The 13,199-nt window shown below is 44.3% G+C and overlaps 1 protein-coding gene across 1 annotated transcript in view; it reads left to right on the forward strand.

Annotated features, from left to right (window-relative positions):
• The window catches only part of LOC134856703 (solute carrier family 22 member 13-like), a 33,639-nt gene that overhangs the window by 8,499 nt on the left and 11,941 nt on the right, over window positions 1-13,199 (forward strand). The window lies entirely within an intron of this gene.

Consider the following 13,199-nt stretch of genomic DNA (forward strand, 5'->3'; position numbering starts at 1 on the left):
TCCCTCCGTCGATTCGGTCAAAACAAAGCACGCTTGGGTCGATCACAGTCGAACACCTTTTTATTTTGTTCAAGTCGGTCGAAACATGTCCAGGTTGGGCCGAGTCGGTCCAAACATAGCACGCTTGGGTAAAAGATCGTCGATCACTTTTTCCATCGGTCGAGTCGATTAAAACGTAGCATGCTTGGATCGAGCACAGTCGAAGATTTTTGCGTTGGTCGAGTCGGTCGGAAGCTAGCCAGTTGGGGTCGAGTCGGTCGAAACAGAGCAATCAAGGGCCAAACACAGTAGAACAAAGTTTTCTTTTGGTCGAGTCGCTCATGACATAGCCAGTATGGGCCGAGTTGGTCAAAACATAGCACGCTTGGGTCAAACATGATTGAACACTTTTGTAATTCGTTCGAGCCTGTCGCAGCATAGCCACTTTGGGTCGATTCGGTCGAAATTTAGCACCCTTGGGTGAAAAACAGTCGAACACTTTTTTAACTTCGTTCTAGGTGATCAAAAAACAGCCAGTTGGGATCGAGTCGGTCGAAACATAGCAATCTTGGGCCGAACCCAGTCGAACACATAATTCTTGCGGTCGAGTCGGTCAAAACATAGTAGCCATTATGGGTCGAGTCGGTCGAAACAAAGCACGCATGGGTCGAACACAGTCGAAAATATTTGTACTTCAATCGAGGCGGTATTTAGAATAAAGATATTTTTCTTTGGTGGAGTCACTCGAAATATAGCAGGCTTGAATCGAACAGAGTCGTTGAACAATTTTTTCCTTTAATTCAGTAGGTCGAAAGAAGCCATTATGGGTCGAGACGCTTGGGTCAAACACAGTCGAAGCTTTTTTTTTTTACTTCAGTCGAGGTGGTCGAATTATAGCCAGTTTGAGTCGAGTTGGTCGAAATATAGCACGCTTGGGTGGAAACCAGTCGAACAAGTTTTTACTTCGTTCAAGGCGGTCAAAATATAGCCAGTTGGGGTCGAGTCGGTCGAAACAATGCAATCTTTGGCCCAACACAGTCGAACAAATTTTTCCTTTGGTCGAGTCGTTCAGGACATAGCCAGTATGGACCGAGTCGGTCAAAACATAGCACGCTTGGGTTGAACACATTTGAACAATTTTTGTAATTCGTTCGAGCCTGACTCAGCATAGCCATTATAGGTCGAGTCGGTCGAAACATAGCACGCTTGGGTCGAAAACAGTCGTCGGAAAAACGTTTCCTTTAATCCACTAGGTCGAAAGAAGCCAGTATGGGTCTAGTAGGTCGAAACATAGCGCGGTTGGGTCAAACACATTCGAAGACTTTTCTTAATTTTGTTGAGTCGGTCGAAATTTTGCCAGTTTGGGTCGAGTGCGTCAAAACATAGCCGTTTTGATTCGATCACAGTCGAACACTTTTTTACTTTGTTCAAGTCGGTCGATACATGTCCAGTTTGGGCCGAGGCGATCGAAACATAGCACGCTTGGGTCGAAGATCGTTGAACACTTTTTCCATCGTTAGAGTTGATTAAAAGGTAGCAAGCTTGGGTCGAGCTCAGTCGAAAATTTTTCTGTTGGCCGAGTGGGTCGGAAGATAGCCAGTTTAGGTCAAAGCGGCAAAACATAGCACGCTGGGGTCGAAGACCAACGAACATTTTCTTAATTAGTTCGAGTTGGTTGTGATTTGGCCAGTTCAGGTCGAGTCGGTCGAAACAAAGCTTTTTTAGGCCACATACAGTCGAAGGTATTTTTATTTGGTCGAGTCACTCAAAGCATAGCATGCTTGCGATGAAACCGTCGACTTTTTTTTGGTACAGGTCCAGATGGCCAAATTGTGATTTGTAATTGTTGAGGCGGTCGAAAGATAGCCAGTTTGGGTCGAGTCCGTCAAAACATAGCCACTTTGGTTCGAGTCACTCCAAACATAGCATGCCTGGGTCGATCACAGTCAAATATTTTTTCTTTTGGTCGAGTCGGTCGAAAAATAGGCAGTTTGAGTCAAGTCGGTCAAAACAACGATCGTTTGTGTCGAACACAGTCAAGTATTTTTGTACATCGTTCGAGTCGGTCGAAACAAAATCATTTTGCGTCGGGTCGATCGAAGCATAGCATGCTTGGGTCGAACACAATCGAAGATAAGTTCCTTCAGTCGAGTCGGTCGAAACAAAGCACGCTTAGGTCGATCGCAGTCGAACACCTTTTTACTTTGTTCAAGTTGGTCGAAACATGTCCAGTTTGGGCCGAGTCGGTCAAACTTAGCACGCTTGGGTAGAAGATTGTCGAACACTTTTTTCCATCGGTCGAGTCGATTAAAACGTGGCATGCTTGGGTGTGCCACAGTCGAAGATTTTTGCGTTGGTCGAGTTGGTCGGAAGATAGCCAGTTTGGGTCGAAGCGGTTGAAACATAGCACGCTGGGCTCAAAGACCGTCGAAAATTTTTTAATTAGTTCGAGTCGGTTGAGACTTGGTCAGTTTAGGTCGAGTCGGTCGAAACAAAGCTTTTTAAGGCCGGATACAGCGAAGCTATTTTTCTTTGGTCGAGTCACTCGAAGCATAGCATGCTTGGATCAAACACAGTCGAATATGATTTCCCTCCGTCGATTCGGTCAAAACAAAGCACGCTTGGGTCGATCACAGTCGAACACCTTTTTATTTTGTTCAAGTCGGTCGAAACATGTCCAGTTTGGGCCGAGTCGGTCCAAACATAGCACGATTGGGTAAAAGATCGTCGATCACTTTTTCCATCGGTCGAGTCGATTAAAACGTAGCATGCTTGGATCGAGCACAGTCGAAGATTTTTGCGTTGGTCGAGTCGGTCGGAAGCTAGCCAGTTGGGGTCGAGTCGGTCGAAACAGAGCACGCTTGGGTCAAACATGATTGAACACTTTTGTAATTCGTTCGAGCCTGTCGCAGCATAGCCACTTTGGGTCGATTCGGTCGAAATTTAGCACCCTTGGGTGAAAAACAGTCGAACACTTTTTTAACTTCGTTCTAGGTGATCAAAAAACAGCCAGTTGGGATCGAGTCGGTCGAAACATAGCAATCTTGGGCCGAACCCAGTCGAACACATAATTCTTGCGGTCGAGTCGGTCAAAACATAGTAGCCATTATGGGTCGAGTCGGTCGAAACAAAGCACGCATGGGTCGAACACAGTCGAAAAAATTTGTACTTCAATCGAGGCCGTATTTAGAATAAAGATATTTTTCTTTGGTGGAGTCACTCGAAATATAGCAGGCTTGAATCGAACAGAGTCGTTGAACAATTTTTTCCTTTAATTCAGTAGGTCGAAAGAAGCCATTATGGGTCGAGACGCTTGGGTCAAACACAGTCGAAGCTTTTTTTTTTACTTCAGTCGAGGTGGTCGAATTATAGCCAGTTTGAGTCGAGTCGGTCGAAATATAGCACGCTTGGGTGGAAACCAGTCGAACAAGTTCTTACTTCGTTCAAGGCGGTCAAAATATAGCCAGTTGGGGTCGAGTCGGTCGAAACAATGCAATCTTTGGCCCAACACAGTCGAACAAATTTTTCCTTTGGTCGAGTCGTTCAGGACATAGCCAGTATGGACCGAGTCGGTCAAAACATAGCACGCTTGGGTTGAACACATTTGAACATTTTTTGTAATTCGTTCGAGCCTGACGCAGCATAGCCATTATAGGTCGAGTCGGTCGAAACATAGCACGCTTGGGTCGAAAACAGTCGTCGAAAAAACGTTTCCTTTAATCCACTAGGTCGAAAGAAGCCAGTATGGGTCTAGTAGGTCGAAACATAGCGCGGTTGGGTCAAACACATTCGAAGACTTTTCTTAATTTTGTTGAGTCGGTCGAAATTTTGCCAGTTTGGGTCGAGTGCGTCAAAACATAGCCGTTTTGATTCGATCACAGTCGAACACTTTTTTACTTTGTTCAAGTCGGTCGATACATTTGCAGTTTGGGCCGAGGCGATCGAAACATAGCACGCTTGGGTCGAAGATCGTTGAACACTTTTTCCATCGTTAGAGTTGATTAAAAGGTAGCAAGCTTGGGTCGAGCTCAGTCGAAAACTTTTCCGTTGGACGAGTGGGTCGGAAGATAGCCAGTGTAGGTCAAAGCGGGGAAACATAGCACGCTGGGGTCGAAGACCAACGAACACTTTTTTATTTGGGTCGAGTTGGTTGTGACCTGGCCAGTTCAGGTCGAGTCGGTCGAAACAAAGCTTTTTTAGGCCCGATACAGTCGAAGGTACTTTTCTTTGGTCGAGTCACTCGAAGGATAGCATGCTTGCGATGAAACAGTCGACTTTTTTTTTGGTACAGGTCCAGAAGGACAAAGCATAGCCAGTTTGGACCGAGTCGGTCGAAACATAAGACGCTTGGGTCGAACACAGTCGAACATTTTTTTCTTCGTTTGAGGCGGTGGGAACATAGCCAGTTTGAGTCGAGTCGGTCGAAATAGAGCACGCTTGGGTGGAAAGCAGTCGAACACTTTTTTTTACTTCGTTCAGGGCGGTCGAAATATAAACAGTTGGGGTCGAGTCGGTCGAATTATAGCAATCTTGGGCCGAACACAGTCGAACAACATTTTCCTTTGTCGAGTCGTTCAGTACATAGCCAGTATGGGCCGAGTCGGTCAAAACATAGCACGATTGGGTTGAACACATTTACACAATTTTTGTAAATGGTTCCTTTGTAATTTTTCCTCGAATTCACTAGGTCGAAAGAAGCCAATATGGATCGAGTCGGTCGAAACATAGCGCGATTGGGTCGAACACAGTCGGAGACTTTTCTTAATTTTGTTGAGTCGGTCGAAAGATAGCCACTTTGTGTCGAATCCGTCAAAACATAGCCACTTTGGTTCGAGTCACTCCAAACATAGCATACCTGGGTCGATCACAGTCAAATTTTTTTTGGTCGAGTCGGTAAAAACATAGCCAGTTTGGGTCAAATCTGTCAAAACAACGCACGTTTGGGTCGAACACAGTCGAGTATTTTTGTACATCGTTCGAGTCGGTCGAAATAAAATCATTTTGCGTCGAGTCGATCAAAGCATAGCATGCTTGGGTCGAACACTGTCGAACATAATTTCCCTAGGTCGAATTGGTCAAAACAAAGCACGCTTGGATCGATCACAGTCGAAAACCTGTTTTTTGTTAAATCGGTCAAAACATGTCCAGTTTGGACCGAGGCGGCCGAAACATAGCACGCTTGGGTAGAAGATTGTCGAATACTTTTTTTCATCGGTTGGTTGTGACTTGGCCAGTTCAGGTCGAGTCGGTCAAAACAAAGCGTTTTTAGGCCGGATACAGTCGAAGGTATGTTTTTTTGGTCGAGTCACTCGAAGCATAGCATGCTTGCGATGAAACCATAGACTTTTTTTTGGTACAGGTCCAGTTGGACAAAGCATAGCCAGTTTGAGTCGAGTCGGTCGAAACATAGGACGCATTTTTACTTCGTTTGAGGCGGTGGAACATAGCCACTTTGAGTCGAGTCGGTCGAAAAAGAGCACGGTTGGGTGGAAAACAGTCGAACACTTTTTTACTTCGTTCAAGGCGGTCGGAAGCTAGCCAGTTGGGGTCGAGTCGGTCGAAACAGAGCAATCATGGGCCAAACACAGTCGAACAAAATTTTCCTTTGGTCGAGTCGTTCACGACATAGCCAGAATGGGCCGAGTCGATCAAAACATAGCACGTTTGAGTCAAACATATATGAACACTTTTTGTAATTCGTTCGAGCCTGTCGCAGCATAGCCACTTTGGATCGATTCGATCGAAATAGAGCACCCTCGGGTGAAAAACAGTCGAACACCTTTTTAACTTCGTTCAAGGTGATCGAAAGACAGCCAGTTGGGATTGAGTCGGTCGAAACATAGCAATCTTGGGCCGAACCCATTCGAACACATAATTCCTGCGGTCGAGTCGGTCAAAACATAGTAGCCATTATGGGTCGAGTCGGTGGACACAAAGCACGCATGGGTCAAACACAGTCGAAAGTATTTGTACCTCAATCGAGGCGGTATTTGAAGCAGAATAAAGATATTTTTTTTGGTGGAGTCACTCGAAATATAGCAGGCTTGGATCGAACACAGTCGTCGAACAATTTTTTCCTTTAATCCAGTAGGTCGAAAGAAGCCATTGTGGGTCGATTCGGTCAAAATATAGCACGCTTGGGTCAAACACAGTCGAAAATTTTTTACTTCGTTCGAGGTGGTCGAATTATAGCCAGTTTGAGTCGAGTCGGTCGAAATATAGAACGCTTGAGTGGAAACCAGCCGAACAGGTTTTTACTTCGTTCAAGGCGGTCAAAATATAGCCAGGTGGGGTCGAGTTGGTCGAAACAATGCAATCTTTGGCCGAACACAGTCGAAAAAACTTTTCCTTTGGTCGAGTCGTTCAGGACATAGCCAGTATGGGCCGAGTCGGTCAAAACATAGCACGCTTGGGTTGAACACGTTTGAACAATTTTTGTAATTTGTTCGAGCCTGACGCAGCATAGCCACTTTGGGTCGATTCGGTCGAAACATAGCAATGTCGGGCCGAACCCAGTCGAACACATGATTCCTGCAGTCGAGTCGGTCAAAACATAGCCATTATGGGTCGAGTCGGTCGAAACATAGCACGCTTGGGTCGAAGATAGTCGAACACTTTTTAGATCCAATCGAGTCGGTCGAAACAAAGCATTTTTGGGCCGAATACAGTCAAAGATGTTTTTCTTTGGTCGATTTACTCGAAATATAGCAGGCTTGGGTCGAACACAGTCGTCGAAAATTTTTTTCTTCTAATCCACTAGGTCGAAAGAAGCCAGTATGGGTCTAGTCGGTCGAAACATAGCGGTTTGGGTCAAACACAGTCGAAAATTTTTCTTAATTTTATCGAGTCGGTCCAAAGATAGCGAGTTTGGGTCGAGTCCGTCAAAATATAGCCACTTTGGTTCGAGTCACTCCAAACATAGCATGCCTGGGTCGATCACAGTCAAATATATTTTTTTGTTCGAGTCGGTCGAATCAACGCACGTTTGGGTCGAACATAGTCGAGTATTTTTGTACATCGTTCGAGTCGGTCGAAACAAAATCATTTTGCGTCGAGTTGATCGAAGCATAGCATGCTTGGGTCGAACGAGGTCGAACATAATTTCCCTCGGTCGAGTCCGTCAAAACAAAGCACGCTTGGATCGATCACAGTCGAACACCTTTTTACTTTGTTCAAGTCGGTCGAAACATGTCCAGTTTGGGCCGAGGCAGTCGAAACATAGCCTACTTGGGTAGAAGATCGTCGAACACTTTTTTCCATCGGTCGAATCGATTAAAACGTGGCATGCTTGGGTCGGGCACAGTCGAAGATTTTTTTATTTGATCGAATCACTCGAAGCATAGCATGCTTGCGATGAAACCGTCGACTTTTTTTTGGTACAGGTCCAGTTGGACAGAGCATAGCCAGTTTGGGTCGAGTCGGTCTAAACATAAGACGCTTGGGTCGAACACAGTCGAACATTTTTTACTTCGTTTGAGGCGGTGGGAACAATGCCAGTTTGAGTCGATTCGGTCGAAATAGAGCACGCTTGGGTGGAAAACAGTGGAACACTTTTTTACTTTGTTCAGGGTGGTCAAAATATAGCCAGTTGGGGTCGAGTCGGTCGAAACATAGCAATCTTGGGCCGAACACAGTCGAACTACTTTTTCCTTTGTCGAGTCGTTCAGTACATAGCCAGTATGGGCCGAGTCGGTCAAAACATAGCACGATTGGGTCGAACACAACCGAACACTTTTTTACTTCGTTCAAGGCTGTCGAAGCATAGCCCCTTGGGATCGATTCGGTCGAAATATAGCACGCTTGGATGGAAAACAGTCGAACATATTTTTAATTCGTTCAAGGCGATCAAAAAATGTCCAGTTTGGTCGAGTCGTTCGTTACATAGCACGCTTGGGTAGAAAATCGTCGAACACTTTTTTCCATCGGTCGAATCGATTAAAACGTGGCATGCTTGGGTCGGGCACAGTCGAAGATTTTTTTATTTGGTCGAATCACTCGAAGCATAGCATGCTTGCGATGAAACCGTCGACTTTTTTTTGGTACAGGTCCAGTTGGACAGAGCACAGCCAGTTTGGGTCGAGTCGGTCTAAACATAAGACGCTTGGGTCGAACACATTCGAACACTTTTTACTTCGTTCGAGGCTGTCGAAGCATAGCCCCTTGGGGTCAATTCGGTCGAAATATAGCACGCTTGGATGGAAAACAGTCGAACACTTTTTTAATTCGTTCAAGTCGGTCGAAACATGTCCAGTTTGGCCGAGTCGGTCGAAACATAGCACACTTGGGTCGAAGATCGTCGAACACTTTTTCCATCGGTAGAGTCGATTAAAACGTAGCAAGTTTGGGTCGAGCTCAGTCGAAAGTTTTTCCGTTGGCCGAGTGGGTCGGAAGATAGCCAGTTTAGGTCAAAGCGGCGAAACATAGCACGCTGGGGTCAAGACCAACAAACATTTGTTAATTAGTTCGAGTCGGTTGAGACTTGGTCAGTATAGGTCGAGTCGGTCGAAACAAAGCTTATTTAGGCCGGATACAGTCGAAGGTATTTTTATTTGGTCGAGTCACTCGAAGCATAGCATGCTTGCGATGAAACCGTCGACTGTTTTTTGGTACAAGTCCAGTTGGACAGAGCATAGCCAGTTTGGGTCGAGTCGGTCTAAACATAAGACGCTTGGGTCGAACACAGTCGAACATTTTTTACTTCGTTTGAGGCGGTGGGAACATAGCCAGTTTGAGTCGATTCGATCGAAATAGAGCACGCTTGGGTGGAAAACAGTGGAACATATTTTTACTTTGTTCGGGGCGTCAAAATATAGCCAGTTGGGGTCGAGTCGTTCGAAACATAGCAATCTTGGGCCGAACACAGTCGAACTATTTTTTCCTTTGTCGAGTCGTTCAGTACATAGCCAGTATGGGCCGAGTCGGTCAAAACATAGCACGATTGGGTCGAACACAACCGAACACTTTTTTACTTCGTTCGAGGCTGTCGAAGCATAGCCCCTTGGGGTCAATTCGGTCGAAATATAGCACGCTTGGGTTGAAAACAGTCAAACACTTTTTAATTCGTTCAAGTCGGTCGAAACATGTCCAGTTTGGCCGAGTCGGTCGAAACATAGCACGCTTGGGTCGAAGATCGTCGATTACTTTTTCCATCGGTAGACTCGATTAATACGTAGCATGCTTGGTTCGAGCTCAGTCAAAAAAATTTTCGTTGGCCGATTCGGTCGGAAGATAGCCAGTTTAGGTCAAAGCGGCGAAACATAGCACGCTGGGGTCGAAGACCGTCGAACACTTTTTTAATTAGTTCGAGTTGGTTGTGACTTGGCCAGTTTAGGTCGAGTTGGTCGAAACAAAGCTTTTTTAGACCGGATACAGTCGAAGGTATTTTTCTTTGGTCGAGTCACTCGAAGCATAGCATGCTTGCGATGAAATCGTCGACTTTTTTTTGGTACAGGTCCAGCTCGACAAAGCATAGCCAGTTTGGGTCGAACACAGTCGAACTTTTTTTACTTCATTCGAGGCGGTGGAAACATAGCCAGTTTGAGTTGAGTCGGTCGAAATAAATAGAGCACGCCTAGCTGGAAAACAGTCGAACACTTTTTTGCTTCGTTCAAGGCGGTCGAAATGTAGCCAGCTGGGGTCAAGTCTGTCGAAACATAGAAATCTTCTGCCGAACACAGTCGAAAAACTTTTTCCTTTGTCGAGTCGTTCAGTTTAAAGCCAGTATGGGTCGAGTCAGTCAAAACATAGCACGCTTGGGTCGGACACAATTGAACAGTTTTTTACTTTGTTCGATAGCCAATTTGGGTCGATTCGGTCGAATTATAGCACCCTTGGTGGAAAACAGTCGAAAACTTTTGTACTTCGTTCGAGGCGATCGAAACATAGCCATTTTGGGTCTGGTCGGTCGCCAAACATAGCACGCTTGGATCGTAGATAGTCGAACACTTTTTAGATTCGATCGAGTCGGTCGAAAAAAAGCAATTTTGGGCCGAATACAGTCAAACATATTTTTCGAGGCGGTATTTAGAATAAAGATATTTTTCTTTGGTGGAGTCACTCGAAAAATAGCAGGCTTGGGTCGAACATAGTCGTCGAACAATTTTTTCCTTTAATCCAGTAGGTCAAAACTAGCCAGTGTGGCTTGAGTAGGTCAAAACATAGCATGCTTGTGTTGAAAACAGTCGAACACTTCTTTCCTTTGGTCGGTTCGGTCGAAACATACCAATCTTGGACGTTACACAGTAGAACACATTTTTCTTTTGGTCGAAAAGTTCAAAACATAGCCAGTATGGGTCGATTTGGTCGAAACTTAGCGAGATTGGGTCGAACACAGTCGAAGAGTTTTCTCAATTTGGCTGAGTCGGTCAAAAGATAGCCAGTTTGGGTCGAGTCCGTCGAAACAAAGCCATTTTGATTTGAGTCACCCCAATTTGAGTCACTTCAAAAGCGCGATTGAGTCGATCACAGTCAAATATTCCTTCTTTTGGTCGAGTCGGTCGAAACATAGCTTGCTTGAGGCAAACACAGTCGAATACATTTTTCCTTTAGTCCAGTCGGTCAAAGTTAGTCAATTTGGGTCGAGTCGGTCGGAACATAGCATGCTTGTGTCGGAAACAGTCGAAAATTTTTTTCGCTTGGTCCAGTCGGTCGAAAAATAGCATTCATGAGCAGAATACATTCGATTACTTTTTTTCCTTTGGTCGAGTTGGCTGTAAGATAGCACTCAACAGTAGAATACAGTCGAACACATTTTTCTTTGGGTGGAGTCGGTCAAAACATAACCAGTTTGGGTCGAGTCGATGGAAAGTTAGCACGTTTGGGTCAAACACAGTCGATCATTTTTTTAAATTCGTTCGAGGCGGTCGAAACAGCCAGTTTAAATTGAGTCTGTCGAAACATAGCATGCTTGGGTCGAACACAGTCGAACATTTTCTTTCTTTTGGTCGAGTCGGTCGAAACATAGCAATCTTGGGCCGATCACAGTTGAACGCTTTTTTCCTTGGTTAAGTGGCGCGAAACATAGCCAGTTTGGGTCGAGTCGGTTGAAACTTAGCATGCTTGGGACGAAGACAGTCAAACAGATTTGTCCTTTTGGTGAAGTCGTTTTAAAAATAGCAGACTTGGGACTAACTCAGTCGAACATACTTTTTCTTTGTTCGAGTTAGCACTTGTGCGCCCGAGTGGAGATACCGCTCAAAAACCGCCAAAATTTTGAAGGGTTTGGGCGGTTTGGGCGGTTTTTGAAAATTCCGCTCAAACCCCTCAATTTTTGCTTTAAGAAACCGCTCAAAAGCCCATTATTTTTTGCGGCGGTTTTTGAACGGTTTTTCACGCAAGATTTGAGCGATTTTTGAGCAGTTTAAAACAAAAAGCGATTAAAACCATCAAAAAGCCGGGAAAATGACGCTGAGAACCCGAGTCGATATTGTTGTTTTTATAATCAGACGGTCGAGACCAAGTTTTGATATCTCCAGACTGCCGCGACTAAAATTGGACATTTTCAGTCGCGACCAAAGTTTGGTATTTCCAAACTTTGCGCGCTGAGGCATTGTTTCCGCGACCGGCGCCACCGAAGGAAAGTTAACCGCGACTTGCGCGACCAAAGGAATGTTAACTGCGACCGGCAAGACCGGAGGAAAATTGGTCGCGGCGGTCGAAAAATTAGTCGCGGCGAACAAAAAATTAGTCGCGGCATGGTAGAAAAATTAGTCGCGGCATGGTAGAAAAATTAGTAGCGGCATGGTCAAAAATTTAGTCGCAGCGGTCAAAAAAATTAGTAGCAGGGGTCGAAAAATTAAATGCGGTGGTCAAAAATTAGTCGCGGCGGTCAAAAATATAAACCCAGCATGGTCAAAAAATTAGCCGCAGCGGTCAAAAAATTGGTTGCGATGGTCAAAAATTTAGTCGCGGTTAGGTCAAAAATGTTCGGGGCGGTCGAAAAATTAGTAGCAGTGGTCAAAAAATTAGCCCCGGCTTGGTCGAAAAATTGGTGGCTGCGGTAGAAAATTAGTCGTGGCATGGTCAAAAATTGGTTGGGACCGGCCCGCCCGAAAAAGAGTTAACCGAGATCGGCGCAACCGAAAGAAAAATAACAGTAATCGGCGAGACCGAAGAGAAGTTAACCTCAAAAGGGAAAGACTGGAGAAAATCATTTCGAATGTGATCGGTTTCTGAGCGGTTTATCTAAAAAACGCTCAAAAATCGCGCAAGATTTGAAAAGTTTTTGACCGGTTTTTCTAAATAAACCGCTCAAATCTTGCGCGGTTTTGTGCGTTTTTTTCTTGAGAAACCGCTTAGAATGAAGCAAACTTTTGAGCGCAATCGTCTAAAAAAACCGCTCAAGCCGCTCAAATCTTGCTTCAAATTAGGCGAAAAATCGGGCGTCGAACACTATCGAACACATTTTTGTTCTATGGAGACTGTTGAAAAATAGCCATTTGGGTTGTATTGGCCGAAACATAAGTCGAACGCCTCAGCCTGAGAACTAACCTAGCTTTACGGTTCTGCTGAAATGAAGAGTCAACTGCTCATTTAAAACGAAGAGTAAACTGCTCGTTTAATAATTTGCTACTGCAAGTTCAGAGTGAACAATTTATGCGTGGAGAATTATCCATCATAGAAAATTGTTCCAAATTGAATTGAGACTAGTTAAATGGTCGTATTAACTCGATTTTAAACCCAAATTTCAAACTTCATTTTTGATATTTTCAGCCCAAAACTCATAATTTTTAATTATTTTTTTCAATAAAAACTTTTCAAGGCCATTTAAAGGACAGTCGGAGGACTATTCACGACTTTTCCCTGATATAGGATAGCAGTCTTAGGCTTGCATTATGTAATTGTGTTTTTTGTACAAATTTAATCGATTATTAAGGCATCTCAAAGCTTTTCTTAAAAACGTTTGTTGAGCCATCGTGCAAAAAAATATGGTTCAACAAATCGAAATTTTAATTAAATTTTAAATATTTCCAAAATGATTTTCTTTTTATTCTGTGTTTAATTAAGGAAATGGTCAAACACTTTCATTCAAGTAGACCATTTTAAGCGCTTTTTAATTTGTAAGTACTGAATGTTTAGTTTTTGATCACCAACATCTTAACTTTAGGGTAACCAAATCATCGTATGACTGAAAGGTTGAAATTGGCACAGTTTGACATAAGAAGAGAAAAACAAGTACGCTGGCTAAAGGCTGCACTGTCATAGAAAATTGATCAAAAAAT

Source organism: Symsagittifera roscoffensis, chromosome 1, assembly GCF_963678635.1.
Source record: "Symsagittifera roscoffensis chromosome 1, txSymRosc1.1, whole genome shotgun sequence".
Lineage (NCBI taxonomy): Eukaryota > Metazoa > Xenacoelomorpha > Acoela > Convolutidae > Symsagittifera > Symsagittifera roscoffensis.